Here is an 11,459-nt window from a genome sequence, read left to right on the forward strand (position 1 = left end):
CAGTGCTGTGCACCGACATGGTCGCCTGTTGCTGATGGAGGCCATCAAGTTTTCTTTTAAAATATTCAGCCGGTTTATCCTTTATACCAGCATGCTTTGTTTCGAGGTGCCTTTTAAGTTTGCAGGGCTTCATGCTGTCGTTTGCCAGCACCTCGGCACACACGACACACTGAGGTCTCAGATCAGCCGTGACTGTGAAGCCAAACTGCAGGTATGATTCATCATACCTTCGAAGCTTTTTTGCAGCTGGTGGTGTGTCGGTTGCCTTGTCGGTCCTCACTAGAAATCTCTTGTAGTCCTTTGTCAGTGAGTGAGTGAGTGATGAGTGAGTGATGAGTGAGTGAGTGAGAGTGTGTGTGTGTGTGTGTGTGTGTGTGTGGGTTGCAACACTGAAAAAGGCAGAGGGGTAGTTAGCTAAGTGCTAGCTAGCAGTTAAAAAATAACTGGCTAGGCCTGAGATGGGGATAATCTTTAAAAAGACTGTTTGTGGGATAATCTTTAAAAAGACTGTTTGTGGGATAAGTCTTTACAAAGACTGTTTGTTTTTTTAAGGATAGATCGAGATTGACAACAGACTAGCGAGAGCGAACTTGGCAAGAGACTAGACTAGAGTGAATGGAGCTATGTGAGTCAAATGCAGTGATTTATTTTTTTGTGAGAGTGAGTTAAGAAACTTTTACATTTACACCCCGCTCTGTAAGCCAGGGCGGTAACGGCGGCAGCCAAGCGCATGCGTGATTCATTTGCAGCCTGGACGCGGAGGGGTGTGTGTCTCCTCTCTGCTCTGACTGCAGGCTGGGACTGCTGCGCGAGGTTACTGAGAGACTGACCGCCTGTGAGTGCTTTTGAACGGGGGAGGGACTCCCGGCAGCACCCGCTGCTCGTTGAGCACAGTGACGTCAGAGTGATAAGTGCTGTCAAGTCAGAGTCTCCAACACCACAAAAGTCTCCAATAACACCAGTTAAAGTCGCTAGATTTATAGCTAGTCGCTTTTGACAAAACATTTCGACATGCGGGGGGGGGGGATTTTGTGATTTTTTTCCCCCTCTCATCCTTCTTGCGCCCCCCCGGCTCGATTCATTTGCAGCCTGGACGCGGAGTGGTGTGTGTCTCCTCTCTGCTCTGACTGCAGGCTGGGACTGCTGCGCGAGGTTACTGAGAGATTGACCGCCTGTGAATGCTTTTGAACGGGGGAGGGACTCACGGCAGCACCCGCTGCTCGTTGAGCACAGTGACCCTCATTTATCAAACGAACGTACGGCAGAAAACCGTGCATACGACCATTTCCGCGGAAACTACGAACAGATCTCACGTCAGGTCTGAGCTCGTGTACGCAAATCTGAGTCTGTGGATTTGCGGTGCAGCACAGCAAAATCAGGCTGAGTCTGAAAATAATTAACTAACCTCAGCTGTCATTAAGCACAAGCAGCCACATATTCAGAACAGAACGGATTCTTAAAACGAATAAATTAAAAAAAAAATGTAAAGACCACTTTTTTAAAATAAATAAATAAAACAATATGATAGGCTAAGCCTAACATGACAACTAATTAACGAAACACCTAATAACTCCGCTACAGAGCAGGAACGCAGATTCAGTAGTGCACGCACACACACGGGTCACAGTGGAGCTGCTTCGGGTCGCTGAAGGGCAGGTGGCTCTGTCTCGGACCTGCAGGGGGAACGCTGCTGTAAAGCACAGAGAAAGTGTGCGATATTATTTTGACCTGTTAAGTTTTGTACAACGTCGCATTAGTGAATGGAGGGCTTTTGATGTGCCAGAGCAGCCAGATGAGCCAATGCCCATGGAGCCGCGGGCAGCACAGCCTCCACAGGGGGCTTTACGGAGGAGACAGGACCTCATTCATCGCTTTAAACACGTAAAGTATACTTTAAACTCTTGCAAATGCTATTTAATCAGTAACGTGAAGTATTCTAGGTGGAATTGGCTAAAGGCATACTAAACACAGACAATTGGACAACATTTAGTCATTTTAACATTTTATTAAGGCTTATTTAGAGTTTTATTGATTTTAATGTGTTATTTATTGTCTCAAATGCGCCGACAGCTGAGGCCAATAAAATGCATATTTCTATGTGTCTGTCCAGGACCTCTGCCGTGATGATGTCTGGTCTGGGCGCAGCACCGGGGGCAGAGGGCACGCGCTCTGGGGAGGAGACCTGGCCGACATGATGCCTGGCTCTGAAACGTTTAGAAATACAATAAAAATGTTTACCCATGGAACATGTGTAAGCCTAATTATTTGTGAGAAATGTGTACAGTCAGAGTTTGATAGATTTTACAATGCAAGCAAAAGGGTGGTTGTTAGTTACCATTCTGCTGTGGCTCTGATGCCAGTGCGTCTGTGTCACCTCAGCCGGAGTCCGTTCCGCTGTTAACTGCCTCCGTTATTATCTTCCACACAGCGTTTATATGAGCTCCTTTAATTCCATTTTTCAGACTGCCAAAAAGCACATCTTTGTTTTGCTCCACCTCGGATGTCAGGATGCCGATCTCCATCTCGGAAAAGTTAATCTAGTGTTCCAGCCTCCGCATTTATCAAGGCCCGCTCATTCCTAATCAGGGCCAGTGACTGCAGAGCAATACCTGCTTTAAAGTCAGTGTCTCCAAACACCACAAAAGTCTCCAAGAACACCAGTTAAAGTCGCTAGATTTATCGCTTGTGGCGTTTGACAAAACATTTCGACATGGAGGGTGATTTTCGTGATTTTTTTTTTCAGATTTTTTATTTTTTTTTTCCCCATCCTGTAGCGTACTTGCGCCCCCCCCCGGGAGAGTGCCCCACCGGTTGAGAACCACTGCTGTAGATAATCCACACAGTACACTGACAACGGTCTCCAGGACTATTTCTTTGGTAAAAAGCAGATTCTATGAAAACTGTTCAGACTGAGAGGACACATTACTGAATTTATCAATGTAGAGACAATTCATACCTTCGTGTATTCATGGAGAGATGCCATTAAAATGAAGTTAGAAATTATATTTCTTTGTAATATGGCTAAACTGACCCTTTGAGCCTCAAAAAGATACCTAGGCCTGTCTAAATACCTGTCCTCCACTGACTGATGTGGATGAACTAACAGTACATCTAAAATAATTCATCTTTGTGCAGTGAAATAAAGTATGCACTTCAGCCTTGGTTGGGAAAAATCTTTGAAATGGCACATGGTCATACTATCTGGCAAAAACAAAATTATTTGTTATGGTTAGTTGTTGTCATTGTGATCTATGATTTTCTGCACCTTTATAATTTAATTGAAATAACTTGTCTGCCATTCACTAATTATTCTGTCATTTCAGAGCCTGCCATTCCTTCCTCTTCAGGGCATGTCCTCAGTGTGTTCGGACCTTTCCTCATAACATTACCTCCTCCCTACTAGCACAGATGCTCTCAAGCACGTGTGTACCAGCCGTTTAACCATACTAGTCTGTCACAAATTCAGGCCTGTTTCAACTACATGTATGAATAAATGTATAAATGTTTCTTGGGTCAACACTCTATGGCGAACAGGAAGTCTAACATTTTGAATTTTGTATGAAATTTGGTGAAATTCTTACGTGCTTGTATTGAACTCTTCCTCTGGGCTCAATCTGACTGTTCAGAATTGGTGAGTGCATCCTAAAGACCCTCGTCATGCTAAATTTCAAAGCTTTTGAGTTTTTGTTTGCAGCGTGGGCATGGCAGTGCAGCAAATTTTGGGTCTGAAGCAGGAAGTGGTTCCATTTCAAAAATTAATTGTACAATTGGCCCAAAACTCCCCTTGTTTTATAAGGGTCTTGGTCAGAGGACATCTACAGTACATGCCAATAATAAGTCATATAGTCAATATAGTCATAGCAACACCTACTGGCAACAGGTAATGACATTATTTGTACTTAGATTAAATGTTCCCCTCCTACCAGGTTGGGCAGATCCACCTTGAATGGAAAGGATGTTCTGACAATGAACATTCTTACTAACCTTGATGATGCTTTAATCTGAAGATTGAGAGTATGATCAGACAGTGGTGCTCTGGCTGTGCAGTTAACGCTGATGCTTTGCCATGAAACAGGAAGTTGTAACTCATGTTTACAATGTTCAATCTCCCCTGAACTTCATGTATTGGATTAGTGTCCTGGCCGAAGGACATACATGTGAATATGAAGTTGTAGCCTGGAAAATGGACTTTGTGGCTGGTCTGACTCAATTCCTTTTACAAACCCAATTAGCATTGCTTTACCTTACCTGTTTTGCCTGAGCAGGATTAGTTCAAAGATGACAGACAAGCCAGCTGGTGATAAACTCAAACAAAAGGTCAAAACACATCAACATTATGTCCTGTTCTTATGGATCTATTCTATTCTCTGACTTGGAGGCTGCACTATCTTTATGTTGTCTTCTCTTTTTTCTGCAGCACCATCAATGGATCAAGTATCTGTATCTGCTGCTGAACACTGGAGTGTCAAATCTCAGCCTGTCCATATTGATTTTCCAGGATGATCCACTGTGAATACCTTACAGCAGATCACACTGGAACAAAAGCTTAACTATAATTATCCCTTGCAATTAAAGTGTCTCACTATCTCAATGCATGCAATAACAAGAGATTTTGATCGATTTCAGTCAATTATTTGAATATCTTTGTGAAATGTATTTTGTCTCGATACACTTATACAATCATAAGAAAACACAACATTAAACCAAACAACAAAACAGATACTATGAATATATATTATATCAGCATTATAAATTAGTGGCTGCAGTATGATCACTGTAATCACTCACGTTCACATTCTTTGCTCTACATAGGTACACTGAGGCCTGCTGAGAAGCCAGACTGTGACTCAACAATCTCACAGACCGAGGAAAAAACATGTCCTGCAGTCTATTCAGTCGGGTTGAGGGACTCTTAGTCTTGTTGAAAACACACAGATTTTAAGCGGGATGGTGAAGAGGATGGTAAGGAGCAATGCAGAAGAACAGGAAGGATGTGATGTGGAGCTGGACTTGTGATGAGCTCACTGGAGGGACCCATGGGTGCTAGTTGACAAATGGAGGTGAATGGGCCAGTTGCATCAGTATGATAGTGAATGTACTTTTTTAAGGAAATTCTCCTTGTTGAAGTTAAGAGTTGCTACTTCTCTGAAAAATTAAAGACATGGTGTGATGAATCAGGTCTCTTTAATACATGCAGCACGGAAAGAAGAAGTGTTCTCTGCAGTCTCCCAGATTGTCTTGACTTTTATACTGTCAGGTTACAACAGAGAAGTGGTTACATACCTCATGACAGTTCTTAATGATGCCTTGCCCAAAGCAATGACCCCTTCATGTTTTGCAGACAATGACTGGCAGCTAATCCGACTTTCTGACACCATAGGCGAAGAGAATCACCCCTCATCTCAGTTCCTGACATCTTCTAATGCATACTTTGGTTTCTGAATAAAAAAAAAAAAAGTTTAATTCCCACAATTTCAATTTGCTGACCTGCATACGTTTGGCAGAAACTAGTTTCCTGGAAAGGTACAGAATACATTACCAGAAATTAACTGATCACTGGAAAGTAGTAGAATATTATTAGTTAACAAAAAAAAAGGAAAAAAAAGAAAAAGGTAATTATTGTGGTAACTAGGGTTTAATTTCAAAATAAATATTTGAAATATTACTAGGTATTTACCATCTACTTACCATAAAACTTGCAGAACATGCACATGCAGAGTTGATGTATTTAGCATTGTGCCACAGTGTGGAAGTATTTACATGTAAACCCTAACCAACACTTTCACTGCTGTGAAATCTGCTGCACATGTTACAGGCTCACACTTGGTGAAACGCTACATTTGGTCAATGAAGGCGATAGAACAGCCGGTGCCTACACAGATCTTTAGTTTAGAATCAAAGTTTTATAAACACAAAATTGTCTCTATTTACACAACCTGTATAATGTCCTGCTACTACTGTTTTATTGACCGGTGTTTTCATCTAAACCCACGCAATTGAAGTGTAGACTTTCTACAGACTGCATTTTGACGTCCAAACCAGGTGAACCTGTTCTGATTCACAGAGGATGAGTACATTTAAATGGCTAAACCAGGCAGAAAGCAGGATTGTAGACTTTCAGATAGTGTTTGCTGCTATGTCTGATGATAACCGCTGTGTGCTCATGTGGTGACGTAGGGAGGAGGGAGGGGATCGCTAACTTCAAAATGGACAGGAAGTTAGCCTTCGATGTAAACGCTTAGACCAGCTTTATTATAAGGCTCCAGTTGTGTGGCTTGGATCAGTCAGTTGGATATGAATTCCGTCAAATGATCACAGTACATACACTACACATGTGGTTAAGACATTTTGTTTTATTTGCTGTTTTAAAGTGAAAACATAAGGGAAAAAACTCAGCAGACACCGTCCAGTCATTCCTCTCATTCTCTCTACAACCCTCTGCCATGACACAGTACACGATACTCAACGAGTTCAATGCCTGTCCATGTGATGGATGTCACACATTAGCACTTACTGACAGTAAGCACTTTGTAACTCTTGTGTGGAGGTAAAGAGTGAACTGACATACACAATCAAGCATATTTGAAACATGTGTGACATCATTCATTCACACTGGTGATGGAGCCCAGCTCGAAGATGGCCAGACGCTTCTATCAGAGAGCGAGACCGGAGCAGAACATAGTTTCCCACTCGACGCTGGGACCCCATTTCATCGATCACAAGTTTCCTTCTGGGTGTATAAATGTGTTCATTAGTTTGGCTCCACTCTGCAGATGGCTGATAGAACACAAACATGATTAAGCCAGCTCATTGTGTGGAGAAGTGTCTAATAGCTCACAGGGAGTCATGTGTTTAATGTCTACTGTTCACTTGACATAATAATAAAAATGTTGTGTCTCAATTCAGACCCTTTCTCTTTGAAGGACACAGCCCACAAACATCTCTCCTTCAGACGAGGCTGGATTACCATATTAGGCTGAGGGAGCAACTTCCCTCAGGGCCCTGAAAGTTTACTGTTAAAATGGTTTATGAGATATGCACTTCATAATCAAATGACATGAAAAAGGCCTTCAGGTGAGTCCTGCTTTATTAATCTCGAGGTCTTGAAGAGCAGTTCTGTGTCAAAATCTAGGCACAATGCCTGAGCAAGTTCATCCGGCCAGAATGCACCTGTGTTCAGTCGTCAGAGGAAGCTGTTCTGAAATGGGACACAGCTTTAACAAGATAAGGGTGGTGTTATTCTATATTCTCCACATAAAGACCTGAACCAACAATGTTAGTGTGTATCTTGATACTTTCTGGTTTCTGCTGAAGGCATGAATATTTAAAAGTTCAGACAGCTTCATAAAGATTTTTTTAAAGCTCCTCAAATGTCTGGATGCTTGGACACTTCAGTTCTTTATCAAACATCACTAAAACAGGAGGAACAAGTAAATTTGTTGGGGACTATTGTCATCAGTGGATTAATAAACATCAGTTATTCTAGTGGCTTTATGGCATAGAGGAATACAATAGATCAGGCTTTGGATAAACACATAATACTTGTCAGAAGAATTGATTCATTGTTGGTTTGTATCAGTTCATTGGATTTGTTGACAAGAGAAATATAGAATATTACCAACCCTATCATTTACCGGCTTGTCAGCATAGGCAGTGAAATTCCCCAGGGCTAAACAGACAGAAGAGATCTCCACCTGCAGAAACTTAATCAACAAAACATTCCAAGGCAAAAGACATCATTCTACTGGCCACACAGTTAAGACTCAGTTAAATAAAACTTACATCACTTCTGGCTGGAGGTTACAGTGCAAAAACAGCACAGCAATGAATGCTGAGCACCAGAGAGGGCAAAATCAAGAAAAAGGAATCTTAAAGGAATAGTTCACTCTAAAACAAAATTCAGTCATTATCGACTCACCCACATGCTGATGAGAAGTCCGGTGTAGTTTTTTATTCCTCAAAGTGCAGCTGGAGACCCGCGATGCTTCCCTCCGGCAGGAATAATCCATATAACGAGCATAAGTGGCGACCCAGGGGAAAAGGTCCATAAAACTACACAAAAACTTTGTAATATTCCTCCATACTGCTTGTCCGCTGCAATCCAAGTGTCCTGAAGTGGCGACATCCAGAGTTTACTCGAAACGACGTCATTCAATACATTTTTACAGCCTAAACAGTCACTATGCTATGTTTACACGGAGACACGCTCCGCGTTCACGTGAGTCTCCCTCGCAGCCGATTGCACTACGGAAGCTGCGCCGGACAAGATGAACGAGACTTGCGATAAATACACACCGGTATTTACTTCCTGCTTTGAGCGACCACGCGACACACAAACACAAGAGGGATCTGCCCGCACTAGTGATTTGAAACGTTGACACTCACAGCAGGATGTGCACCATTGCACATCTTGCACTTTTTGCACTATGCACTTTTTCACTATGTAAGGTTGTATGCTCCAACGGAATTTCGTTGTTACTTATGGCAATGACAAATAAAGGATTGATTGATTGAAATACCAGTGTGTATCTATCGCGAGTCTCGTTCATTTTGTCCGGCGTGGCTTCCATAGTGCAATCGGCTGCGAGGGAGACTCGCGTGAACGCGGAGCGTGCCTCCGTGTAAACATAGCATAGTGACTGTTTAGGCTAGAAAAATGCACTAAATGACGTCGTTTCGAGTAAACTCTGGATGTCGCCACTTCAAGACACTTGGATTGCAGCGGACGAGCAGTATAGAGGAATATTACAAAGTTTTTGTGTAGTTTTATGGACCTTTTCCCCTGGGTCGCCACTTATGCTCGTTATATGGATTATTCCTGCCGGAGGGAAGCATCGCGGGTCTCCAGCTGCACTTTGAGGAATAAAAAACTACACCGGACTTCTCATCAGCATGTGGGTGAGTCGATAATGACTGAATTTTGTTTTAGAGTGAACTATTCCTTTAAGGCCCAGTCACACCAGACAGCGGCACGGCAAACTTTGTTAGATGTCCTTGTAAAATAGGTTGTGCTAGAAGCTTGGTGACGTAGTGACTACCCACAGGACTCATTAGCCAACTACTGTAGCTGGCCAGCTGGACTAACTCATGGATGTATTTAGAGAGTGGCCAGTCAGCATTCATGCCAATTTAACAGATTGGTTAATAGTTTTAATGACTTGCTTTATCGTCTGACTTAATTGGACTGTTTCTGAGAATGTTGCTGCATTCAGATATATTTGTAATTTGGTGAATACAACGTTATTACTGATACAAACTATTAATACTAATATAATAAGCAGTTAACAGTCCTGTGTGGTAACACCTCAACATGCTCGCCAGCCAGAAAAATGCTCTACTCAGTCATAACAGCTCTCCGAAGGGTTGCGAGGTGGCTAACTACCTGAATGAGTTTAGTAAGCTAGTGATTGTAGTTGGTAAAAGGAGAATAGCTTTACCTTGTCTTTTCAAGAGACATACTTTTATCTCATATCTGGCAAAAAGCCATGCTTCTTTTGTGGAGCAGTTTATATTGTGACGGAGGAGGTTATAGCCTATAAAAGTGCAAACACTTAATGACCTATGAAAGCTTCCTTTTTTAACTGTCAGGCTGTTTATTCCTACAAAGATCAGCACTGTCCAATTTACAGTTGGTCAATGTTAAAGTTCACCAAACTCAACTTGATATGAAAGATTTGCACATACTTACTTTACCTCCTCTGAGTGTGTCCACCATTGTGGCAGCTTCATTGAAATTAATTGATTCTGCCTATAAATCTGGCTGTTTCTATGCTGGAGTGACCGGGCCTTTGTATAATTTTCTCAATTTAAAATTTCAAACTGTTGTTTGACTCATAATTTTCCTGACTGAAGTCTTGAGATCAGACCTTTTTGCTCTTTCTTACACATGGCAAATAGGATTGAAAGTGCAGGGTGTGTACTGGGGGTGTGTTGTTAAGTATTGTCACTAGAGGTGACAGCAGACAGTGCAGTGTGTGGGGACAGCATTAAGGTTTTGGTGTCACTGGTTCCCTGGTTTCCCTTTAAGCTTGACTGCAGCAGAGGTTTTAGTACGGCTGGGTGGCTGAGGGGCAGAGGAAACACAACCCAAACCTCATGGGACTAAGAAAGTAAAAGGCACTTCAAAAAATTGTAACCAATTCCAGAGTTACGAGATAGAATATATGTATTTATGTATGTATTGTGTGTGTGTGTGTGTGTGTGTGTATATATATACTGTGTGTGTATATATATATATATATATATATACACAGTACAGACCAAAAGTTTGGACACACCTTCTCATTCAATGAGTTTCCTTTCTTTTCATGACTATTGACATTGTAGATTCACACTGAAGGCATCAAAACTATGAATTAACACATGTGGAAATATGTACTTAACAAAAAAGTGTAAAACAACTGAAAATACGCCTTATATTCTAGTTTCTTCAAAGTAGCCATCTTTTGCTCTGATTACTGCTTTGCACACACTCTGCATTCTCTTGATGAGCTTCAAGAGGTAGTCACCTGAAATGGTTTTCACTTCACAGGTGTGCCCTGTCAGGTTTAATAAGTGGGATTTCTTGCCTTATAAATGGGGTTGGGACCATCAGTTGTGTTGTGCAGAAGTCAGGTGGATACACAGCTGATAGTCCTACTGAATAGACTGTTAGAATTTGTATTATGGCAAGAAAAAAGCAGCTAAGTAAAGAAAAACAAGTGGCCATCATTACTTTAAGAAATGAAGGTCAGTCAGTCTGAAAAATTGGGAAAACTTTGAAAGTGTCCCCAAGTGCAGTCGCAAAAACCATCAAGCGCTACAAAGAAACTGGCTCACATGAGGACCGCCCCAGGAAGGAAGACCAAGAGTCACCTCTGCTGCGGAGGATAAGTTCATCTGAGTCACCAGCCTCAGAAATCGCAGGTTAACAGCAGCTCAGATTAGAGACCAGGTCAATGCCACACAGAGTTCTAGCAGCAGACACATCTCTAGAACAACTGTTAAGAGGAGACTGTGTGAATCAGGCCTTCATGGTAGAATAGCTGCTAGGAAACCACTGCTAAGGACAGGCAACAAGCAGAAGAGACTTGTTTGGGCTAAAGAACACAAGGAATGGACATTAGACCAGTGGAAATCTGTGCTTTGGTCTGATGAGTCCAAATTTGAGATCTTTAGTTCCTACCACCGTGTCTTTGTGCAACGCAGAAAAGGTGAACGGATGGACTCTACATGCCTGGTTCCCACCGTGAAGCATGGAGGAGGAGGTGTGATGGTGTGGGGGTGCTTTGCTGGTGACACTGTTGGGGATTTATTCAAAATTGAAGGCATACTGAACCAGCATGGCTACCACAGCATCTTGCAGCGGCATGCTATTCCATCCGGTTTGCGTTTAGTTGGACCATCATTTATTTTTCAACAGGACAATGACCCCAAACACACCTCCAGGCTGTGTAAGGGCTATTTGACCAAGAAGGAGA

Source organism: Pagrus pagrus (genome assembly GCF_965226575.1).
Source record: "Pagrus pagrus genome assembly, chromosome: 8".
In the NCBI taxonomy this organism is placed as follows: Eukaryota; Metazoa; Chordata; class Actinopteri; order Spariformes; family Sparidae; genus Pagrus; species Pagrus pagrus.